Below are 10,450 nucleotides of genomic sequence, written 5' to 3'. Positions count from 1 at the left end.
CCTTCTATGGATCTATTTCTACTTCTTGTCTGAGACCTACTTAGGGTTTGGCATCTTGCCTTAATCTATGGATAGCCCTGCAATAAAAGCTCACTGGAGGACGTTAAGTCTTAACAAAATGCTTTCTTCACAAGGAACCCATGAGTCAGGTAGTGGAAACAAGTCTATTTTATAGGTGTTGAAACTGGGACTCAGAGGAGTAGACGCTGCCTTTTTCTGCACCCCTCCTTAGTGATTCCACCCATCCCAGACAAGGGATGGACCTAGGTCCCACCTCCATAACAAAGATAAATTACTTTTCCAAGAAGACAATGTCGAGTTCCAGTTTATGGTCCTGTTCTCCAGTAGCTCTCTTCTCCCATCCAATCCTGTTGAGCACCTGTCAAATGAGGATGTTGTATTGGATGCTCTCTCTTGCCTTTCCCAGCTGACATTCTGGAAGTCTGTTTCTCCATCAACTTCGACTTTTGCTCCAGTGTTCTCTAACCACCCCCTTCCCCCTACAACACACATGCCATGCAGTGGCCTCTTAATTAGTGGTTCTAGAAGGACAAGGAAGGACCATCCTCCTACTGGACAAACACAAAGCTGGCCTGATCGCAGACAGAAGGGAATCTCAGATGACGGTGGGAAGAGGAAATCTTGGGAAACATGGCTAGAAGGAGACAGAGGAGGAAAAAGCTTTTGAAAATCTGGCTTCGGTACTTGGGAAAAACATTATTTAAAAAATTAAAATTTTTTTAAAAAGAAATAAAATTTGACTCCAACCCCTAACATGCATGACAGCTTGGGGAGGCTAGGTAGCACAGTGAATAGAGTACCAGCCCTGGAGTCAGGAGGATCTGAGTTCAAATCCAGCCTCAAACACTTGACACACTTACTAGCCATGTGACTTTGGGCAAGTCACTTAACCACAATTATCCTCAAAAAAATGCATGACAGCTGCTACATTCACCAAAGAATTCCCCCACCCCCAACTCAGCTCCAAATTAGGATGGGGAAAGAGAACACCTCTAACTTTGGTCAATCGGAGGTACTGAAAAAAGGCTCTAGACCTCTATGGACCTGTAGATTGTGTCCTAAAAACCTACTTGTCTTGAGTCAGGGCCTGGGCTATTGACAATTTTAAAAAATGTCAATACTTCAAGGGTCCATGATTCTATTAATGTGGCTACCCCCACTCCCTAATGCAGATCGTAACTTTTTTTTTGCCTTGGTAGAAAGCAAATTTCTACAGAAATTTCTGAGGTGAAAAAATTCCTCAGCTATTAGCTAAGTCACTGGTGACCCCTAGTACTAGGTCCGGGTTTTGAACAAACAGGCTGGTAGGCTGGTGTCTGCAGTCTTCTCCTTCCTCTCTCCCCCACTGAAAAACTCTCCAGGTAGGTAGAACATTTGAGGGCTTGCATTCTGCCGGTTTAGCCTTTGATAGATAGATGACAAACAGATGTGATAGATGAAAGATGAATGATAAGGATAGATGAGACATATATGATATATACATAGACAGATGTAAAGAGTTAATGGGTAGATAGATAGATAGATAGATAGGACAGGACATTTTAATAAGTGCTTACTGTGTGCCAGGTACTGTATTAAGCACTAGGGTTACAAATACAAGCAAGCAAACCCCTGCTTTCAAAGAGCTTGCATTCTAGGCAATAAATAAAGAGGTGACCTAGAAAGCAGGGGAAAGGGATTATTTTGAAACTGAATGTTCACCTTCTTGTCTTGATTAGCTACCGCAGGAGTAAATTAGTGAAAAGACACTAACTGATGTTTTTATAGTGCTTTCAGGTTTACCGAGTGTTTTTAATGTGTCTTGTGTAGTTTGATCCTCATCTCATTCCCATATGTACTATCAGCTTTCATATCCTTGTTTTCTCACTGGTGCATGCCAGAGAGGAAAGGAGGCATCCTGGAAGTTGCAGCTTTACCCCTTTGTTAGGAAAGGAGTAGCATTTGAAAGCAACCTAAACTGGGATCGAAGGGTTTGAAGGAGTGAGGGAGAAAGAAGGTTTTATCTCCTCCAAATCCAGGATACTGGGTTAGTTTGCCCTTACTCTGACTGAATAAAGCAGGAAGGCAGGAAGGAAGAAAAAAGGAAAGAAGGAAAGAAGGGAGAAAAAGGAAAGAGAGAAAAGGAAGTGAAAATTGAACAGTGAACAAAAGAGTACTTTGCATTTGCTACATACTAAGTGCTGTACTAAATAACTCTTTTGTGGTTTTGCTGGACATGCAGGCAAACAAGTGTTGGGAAACTAGAGTTATAAGAAGTCTAGGTAGGTCAGGAGAGTGGGGATATAATGGAGTTGGGATTTTAGTGGATTACAAAGTCGACATGAGTCAACAATGTGGAATGAAAGTCAAAGAAGTTAACTGGATCTAGGCTTAATGAAGAGAGACTTTGGAGTCCAGAATGATGGAGATGGTGGACAGATGATATTTGGCCTTTTGTGTTCATTTCTATTCACCACTTTTTTTGTTTTTACAAATTGGATAGCATTCAGAGGAGCATGACCAAGACAGTGAGTGGACTGGACATCATGTCATATGAGGATATGTTGGAGGAATTGGGAATATTCAGCCTGCAGAAAACTGAGAAAGGGTGAAACCATCGTGTGAGCAAGGGACAAAATTTACTCCAGAGGGCAAAATAGTAAGCACTATAGTACAGTAGGAAAGCGTGTTAGATATGAAGGCAGAGGACCTGGGTTCAAATACTGACTCTATTATTTATTACCTTGTCATCTTGGGCAACTCACAGCCTCTCTGGACCTCAGTTTCACTTATGGAAAATGAGGGGGCTGGACTAAATGGTCTCTAAGATGTCAGCCAGGTCTAATTCTATGATCCATGGGATGGAAGCTTTGGGAAGGTTTACTTTCTAATAGAAGGAAAACCTTCTACCACTGGATGGTGTCCTAAAGAAAAATGGATTTTAACCATTCTGGATATTAATTTGGAATCATGCAAGTAAAATGACTACATTGTCTATAATAAGTGGAGAACCTGTGACCTTCAAGTCCAAGTGCAACCCTCTAGGTCTTCAAGGGTGGCCCTTTGACTGAATCCAAACTTCATAGAACAAGGATTTATTCTGTGAAGTTTGGATTCAGTCAAAGGGCCACACTGGAAGACCTAGAGGGTCACATGTGGCTATCCCACTATGGTATACAACCTCAGGGAAGTCAAAGACAGAAACTAGCTAAAATGCAGCATCATTCTTCATGGTTCATAGATTTGGAAATAAAATGAGTGCCCTTTGATTGGGGAATTTCTGAACACACTGGCATATGAATGATATGGAATGTTAATTTTCAGGAAGAAATGACAAATATGAGGAATTCAGAGGAATATGGGGAAATTAGCATGAAAAGGATACACAATGAAATAAGAAGAAACAAAGATGGAATAGGAGATTTCCTCTTTGATGAATATTTTCAACCAGAGACTCTATGACAATTTTCATTCTTGTTCAGATATGAAAGACCAGCTCCAAGGCTCTGTGATTCTGGTAGTTGGTTCTCATTCTCCTAACTGATCAAAGAGTCAAAGTCTTAGCATCTCCAAGAGCACTTGTTCTATTTCCTTCTGTGACTACACCTCCCAACTCTATTTTCCTTCTAGTGGGAATAAATGGGGTAGAAATTTTCAACTTAGTTGCTTTAGTGGGTCAGAAGCAGAAGCAGACTAAGGACAGTGACTTCTTATTGTTCAGTTCCATCTGACTCTTCATGACCCCATTTGGAGCTTTCTTGGCAAAGATACTGGAGTGGTTTGCCATTTCCTTCTCCAGCCCATTTTACAGGTGAGGAAACTGAGGCAATATAACTTACCCAGGGTCACATAGTGTCTGAGGATGGAGCCCATAGGGCAATGATTAGTCATTTGCTATTGTAGTAAAATTTGCATTTGATAGAAGTAAGTAGGGAAAGGTGAGAGACTAAAGGAGGGAGAGACTGAGTCAGAAAGTGGGCAGTGGAAAAAAACATTGTAGTTGGACTCAGAGGACCTGAGTTTGAATCCCAGTCTTGACGCTTGTTCGATGCAAAACCTTGGGCAGGACACTCTCTAGGCTTCTGTTTCTTCATCTGAAAAATTAGGGAGAGGTCATTAAAGATGATCTATAAGACCTGTTCTAGTTCCAAATTCTTTAAAATCTATGAGGTTTGTAACCATAGAGGATGGACAGCAAAGTGTGCTTCCCTTCTCTGGTTGTGAAATCAGGCATATTGATTTTGCTAAATTCTACTTCTTTGTTACAGGGAAGGGTTTTTAACTGCTGAGAGTCACTGGGAAATAACAGTACCATAAAAAAGTATGAACAAAACATTTACAAATAATTTTATTTTTAAATTAATAAGCATTTATTTTCTCTTCCTCCCTCTTCCCCAGGAAAAAAGAAAAACAAAACTCTTCTAACAACTCTGCATAGTCAAGCAAAACAAATTTTTACACTGGTCATAAAGCATTTATTTTATTTTTAAGTCTTTTTTCAGAGAAGGTTGAAATAATTATTTTTTATTGTATTTTTTTTGTAAATAGCATTTTTCCCAAATACATGTAAAGATAGTTACTTTCAACATTCATGTTTTATAAGATTGTGAATTCAAAATTTTTCTCCCTTCCCCCCTCTCCAAGATGGCAAACAATCTGAAGTAGGTTATCCAAAAGCATTTATTTTAAAAAGTATTTAATAGTAATTAAAATATTAAAACCCCAAAGGGAGTAGGACCAGGTGCAGGAGTGGGAAGAGGAGGTAGGAATTGAGCCAAGAAAAGGGGAAATGGGAACAGGCAGAAGGCAAGGGAGCACGGTCACTTGTCCCTAAACGCTCCCAGGCATCAGGATTGTAAAAGCTCACTGAGCTAAGTGTCAGGTCTGTGGAGCAATGTAAACAATCAGCTCTCACCTCCAGCAGCAGACTCCCCCTTAGACGACTTGAAGCAAAGGAGGCTGGACCCAGGTAGAGAGCCAAACACCTGTTCAGACTGTTTTTGAGTCAGAGGCCCCAGGGCGGACCCAGCGGAGTGCAAGATAAGCTGGTTATCTCCCTCACCCTTTTGCCCTTTGCCAACCCTGTGGGCATATGTCACTTTGCCCTGCTATTCCCCCACCCAAGTCTGGTTCTCAAAGCCTCTTTGTTCACTTTTTGCTTCTACCCAGACTCAGCCAACTCCGATCTGATAAAATTGTGGTAGGCAGATAGGAGCCCTATCAACCCTAAAGTCTCCCTTCTAATCTCACACCCTGGCAGCTGGATGCAATTACTCCCACACCTCAGGCATCCAAATGAGTGAACAGTTTCTAGGCAGTGGACTTGCTGTGGCTTCCCAGAAAGCACCCACACACCTAGTCCAGGGCGATGAGGCATCAGAACTTCCTTCACTTAGAACAAAATCTAACTTCAGGATTTCCCTTGGCACAGGCAGAGAGGAACCTGTCAGTTCTCTGAGCCTTCTGGGGGTCATACAATTTATGCTCCAAAGGGACAGGATATCTGTCCTATTCATCATGACCCATGACTGAGTCTCCTTGTTTCTAGGGATACAGGTTTACTGGTTAGAATGTCATGGGATTCAGAGCTTCAGGGGGCCTTAAGAGATAATTTTATCTAATTCTTTCATTTTATAGCAGATGAAACTAAAGCCCAGAAAGGCAAAAATGGTTTGTGCAAGATAATCCAGTTAGTAAGTAGCAGAAATCAGATTTGAACCCTAGCTATTCCAAACCCAGTGTACCTTTCCACTAAACCAGTGGTCACTAACATTTTAAAATTTTTATTTATTTTATTTTGAACTTAAGAAATAAAACAAGCATTTCTATAACATAGTAGAATAGGAAAAAAGATGATTGTACATAAAACTGCAAATCTGTTATGTAAAACTTACTATTCCTTTTAAATATACATTAAACTTATCATGTACCTATTTTAACATTCTGTAACAGTACTTCATTTTAAAGTTAAAAAAAATCTGGACTCTCACATGATGGGTAGTTTTGTTATTTCTATAGCAACCAATAACCAAAAGCCAGTAATCCTTTAAAATGAAATATTTGATTAACTTCAACTCATTTACACGCACTATGCACAAACGTATGGCTTTGAAGCTGCAAGGGATTTCTAGGTCATAATAATATTAATACTAGCTAGCATTCATATAGCATTTAGTTTCACAAATATTCTTTCATTTGAGTCTCCCTGGGAAGCTAGAAGACCCTGGGAGGTGGCTGCTGTTTATTATCTCCATTTTACAGATGCAGAAACTGAAACAGAGTTAAGTGACTTGCCTAGGATAACACAGCTAATAAGTGACTAGAAATAATAATAATAATAATAATAAGAGCTAATAAGTGGTCAGATTTGAAATCAGAGCAGTTAGGTAGAAAAAGCAGATAGATTTTGGGACCTGGAGTCAAGAAGACTCATCTTCTTGAGTTCAAATCTGACCTCAGACACTTAGTAGCTGTGCGACCCTGGGCAAGTCATGTAACCCTGTTTGTCTCAGTTTCCTTATCTGTAAAATGAGCTGGAGAAGGAAATGAGAAACTACTCCAGTAGCTTTGCCAAGAAAAGCCCAAATGGGTTCATGAAGAGTCAAAACATGACTTAACAACATCAACAGCAACAACAACAATAACAACAACTTCCTGACTGCAGGTCCAGTGTTCCATGCATCTCGATTATTCTAGTTCAACCCCCTCATTTTACCAATAAGGAAACAAGGAGAGGTCATGACTCACCCAAGTGCATGAAAGTAGGAAGTATCAGAGCTAGGGTATGAAATCAGACTTTTGGACTCCAGATCCAGCACGATCTTGGCTGTACCATGCTGCTTTTATTTATGAAGTTTAAAGAAGCTGGGCTTGCTCTTTTTAATGAAATGTACTGCTGACAATAACTTCCTACTTGGCCCCACAGAGTGGCAAACAGTTTTATTTTATTAAGTCTCTTAAACTCCTTGATGAACATAAACTCCCTGATGATGCTATTCCCTCATTCTGCTCCAATGTAAGCCTGAGGTTTGTTTTCTCCTTAAACCTGGAATCCCAAAGGGAGGGGCTAGAGCTTAAGGAAGATAGAGAAGGGTGAGGTATTCTTAGGAGGTCTACCATCTCCTAATGATGACTGTACTATACATCTAGACAATTTCAAATGTGGTCTTAGTAAAAGGAAGTACTGCATAGAGGCTGGAGGGAATATCTTTATGTAGGGCAATCTGGTAGGGTCTATGAAGAGGCCTGTAATAAAAAAAAACCACTTAAAATAATACACTGATTTTTCTAGAAGAAGAAATCATGCCTCATTAATTTATTAGATTTCTTTGAAGAGGAATTAACATAAATATAAAAGACCAACAACCAAACCCAGATAGATAAGTGGTCAAAGACTATAGATCTCAATAGGAAAATCACAAATTACTAACAACTATATATGATTGCTCCAAATTACTAATAATAAGAAAAATGCAAATCAAAACATCTCTGGGGTTTAACCTTACCCCCTAACAAATTGGTGAAGATGATAAAGAATGGAAATAGTTATTCCTGGAAGGGTTGTGGGGACAAAGGAACACTAACTATTGGTGGAGATGAGAATTAGTCTATTCATTCTAGAAATCAATTTACAATTATGCTAAACATGTGATGAAAATATCCACACTGTTGTATCCAGAGTTCTCACTGCTAGGCATATACAGCAAGAAGGTAAAAAAAAAAGAAAGAAAACTATACGAAAATATTCATAGAAACACTATTTTTTGAGGGTAACAGGAAAGAATTAGAAACAAATTGATGTTCATCAACTAGACTGGCTAAAAGAATACTATTGTTCCTTATCCAGGTATAAGGGTGTGAGCCAATTACCCCAGTCTACTTAAAGTAACTACTTTAACCAGAAACAATCAATTGAGGGCATTAGAGTAGATGCAACAACAACAACAAAAATCCTTTGTCATTGCTTAAAGAGTGAAGACCATTGGATGAAGTGAAGTGATCTTTCAGAGAAGATGGATTGGTATTGGCTGAGGAAACTTGGTCATATATTGGGGCAGGGGGAGGTCCTTCTATAAAATAGCAAACCAATTTAGAACCCAAGAATTCTGAAAACTGACAGCTTGTTAGAGAGAAAAGTTCTTACCAAGCCCAGTCAACTGCTAGACTAGGTTGGTTCTTTATAGGATGCAGAATTTTTGCAGAATAGGTTGATCACTTCCTGGATTCGACCAAACAGGTAGCTCAGATGTGAGGCATGATGGTTGCTGGAATGAGCTGGGAAGGTCCTCAGCCCCTGGGCTTTTCACAGAGAATAATATCCCTGCTAGATCGATTGGTCCACTGTACATCCTGGGTTTGCTTTTTAATAGGCAGTTTCAGCCTCTACCAACTCCAGGCTCCAGCTTAGCTTTACATTACTGTACTCTTTCCAGCTGGAGGATTATGGTGCTCTATTTGGCCGGAATGCTACTGAACTCTTTAAGCAAAGGCAGTAATCTTTAGACTAGGATGTACAACAGCCTTTCCCTTTTTTTATTCTTTCAGTGTTTTGGCCTTCTTTCCTCCAGGAGAGGTGGAAGAGGTTTGAGAATTTTTCCTGGTTCAGAGCAGGCTCCTTCAATGAGAAACCCCACCCTTCCTTATGTTGATCAGTTACATTTCTCAGATCACCATCGGGGTCTTATGTGAATGAATGACTGGGGACAAAGTAGAGGCAGTCTGTGTTGCGTTCTCTCTGCTGGTCTTTCAAGAAATAATTGAACTATTCAAACCTCAGATACTTTCCAAGTGTGGAATGCTTTCTTTACATTTCAGTGCTTCTCTTTGATTGCTCCCTTTACTGAAATTTAAAGGAGCACACCTTAACAAGCATAGTCAAGCAAAAAAAAATCAAACGATGACTGCGTGCAAAAATGTATGTTTTTGTACACAGTCACTTTGCCAAGAGGTGAAAAAGATCCTTCATCATTTGTCCTCTGGAATTTTGGCTAGTCATTGCATCAATCAAGGTTCTGATACTCTGAAATCTTTCAAAGTTGTTTCCTTTCACATTACTATAGTTGTTGTAGACATTGTTCTCCTGATTCTGTTCATGTTACTTCACTGAAGTTTTCAGAGGTTTCTCTGAATCTGTCCCCTGTCATTTCTTATAGCACAATAATATTCCATTCCATTTGTCATGAGTATGCCCTGGTACTTTTTCCCAGGGTCAGGCTAGCTCCATTGCCCCTTAGGGTTCTAGGGCAACACAAAGGGTTGGAGGGGGAATCTCTCTCTCTCTCTCTCTTTTTTTTTTTTTTACCACAATCAACTTGAGCTCTCACCAGTTGTGTTCTGCCCATTTTGGAGGTCAAGTGACTAGCACCCCAGTTTCATTTAAACATTGTTGTTTTTGCAAAGATATATTTACTTAAAAGATGTTAAAAATAAACTCACATTTACCCCAATTCCTCTGGGATATACTTACCACATCAATATCTGGGGGATAGGCTCAAAATGTAGCTCTCTTCTTACATAGTATTGGTCTCACCACATTCATTTCCAAAGACTGCATTGTTGCTGGATGATTCCACATCTCAGCTACTACTAGCCTGGGTACACAAGGTCACTCTTTGCTCCTTAGGGCATTAATGCTGGACTGGCAACATCTGGTCTACAACCCAGGTCCTAGAATGTTGGGGTGCTGTAGTGCTCTCATGATGACCGTTTGACTTCACTAGGTTGTAGGTTCCAAACATTTTTACCAAGTACGAATGAAAAGGTTAAGATCCGAGACTTGTTTCTTGGGGACGTATGACCTCAGATAAAGAAAAAGATCTTCCTTGCCCTATGGATTCTCACTGGATACCATGAGAGGGTCACTGAGCTCCCCTAGACAGTAGTGATCTAAATGATCTAGAAGCAAAATGAGGGATGGCTCAAGTTAATTAAAACCATTTTGAAAATACTGACATTTTCATCTATGCAGCCAAAAGAAAAGGGTGTTGCACACTGTTCATGCTTGCCCCCAAATGCTTCCCAGCTTCCCCATGTGGGGATGTTACATCAACCAAGCAAGCTGATGAGGTTTGCACATGTGCCACCAGACCTCCATGAAACATTCATATACAATAATTTGTTCAGTCACCTCATGACTAAACTTATGGGCATCCAATTTATTTCCAGTTTTTTTGCTACAACAAAAAATACTGCCATAAATATTTTTGTACATATCATACAAATAAGAACATCTTTGATTTGTAACCTCACCCCCTATTAAATTGGCATTTTGTACATCCTTTCCTTCTTTGAGCTCTCTGGGAATATTGCCTACTAGTGGCATTGCTGGTTCAAAGGGTACTATTTAGTGACTTTTGGCCCTAGGTACAAATTGTTATCCAGAATGGTTTCAAAAATAATTCCTAGTGCATGCTTATTCTCTATCACCCTTCCAACAATTGTTATTTTGTTT

The sequence above is a fragment of the Petaurus breviceps genome, unplaced genomic scaffold (genome assembly GCF_028583685.1).
Source record: "Petaurus breviceps papuanus isolate PSGF00001 unplaced genomic scaffold, PetGlider_PUasm1.0 688, whole genome shotgun sequence".
NCBI lineage: Eukaryota > Metazoa > Chordata > Mammalia > Diprotodontia > Petauridae > Petaurus > Petaurus breviceps.
The sequence above is the reverse complement of the archived record's forward strand: the minus strand, read 5'-3'. Positions refer to the sequence as shown.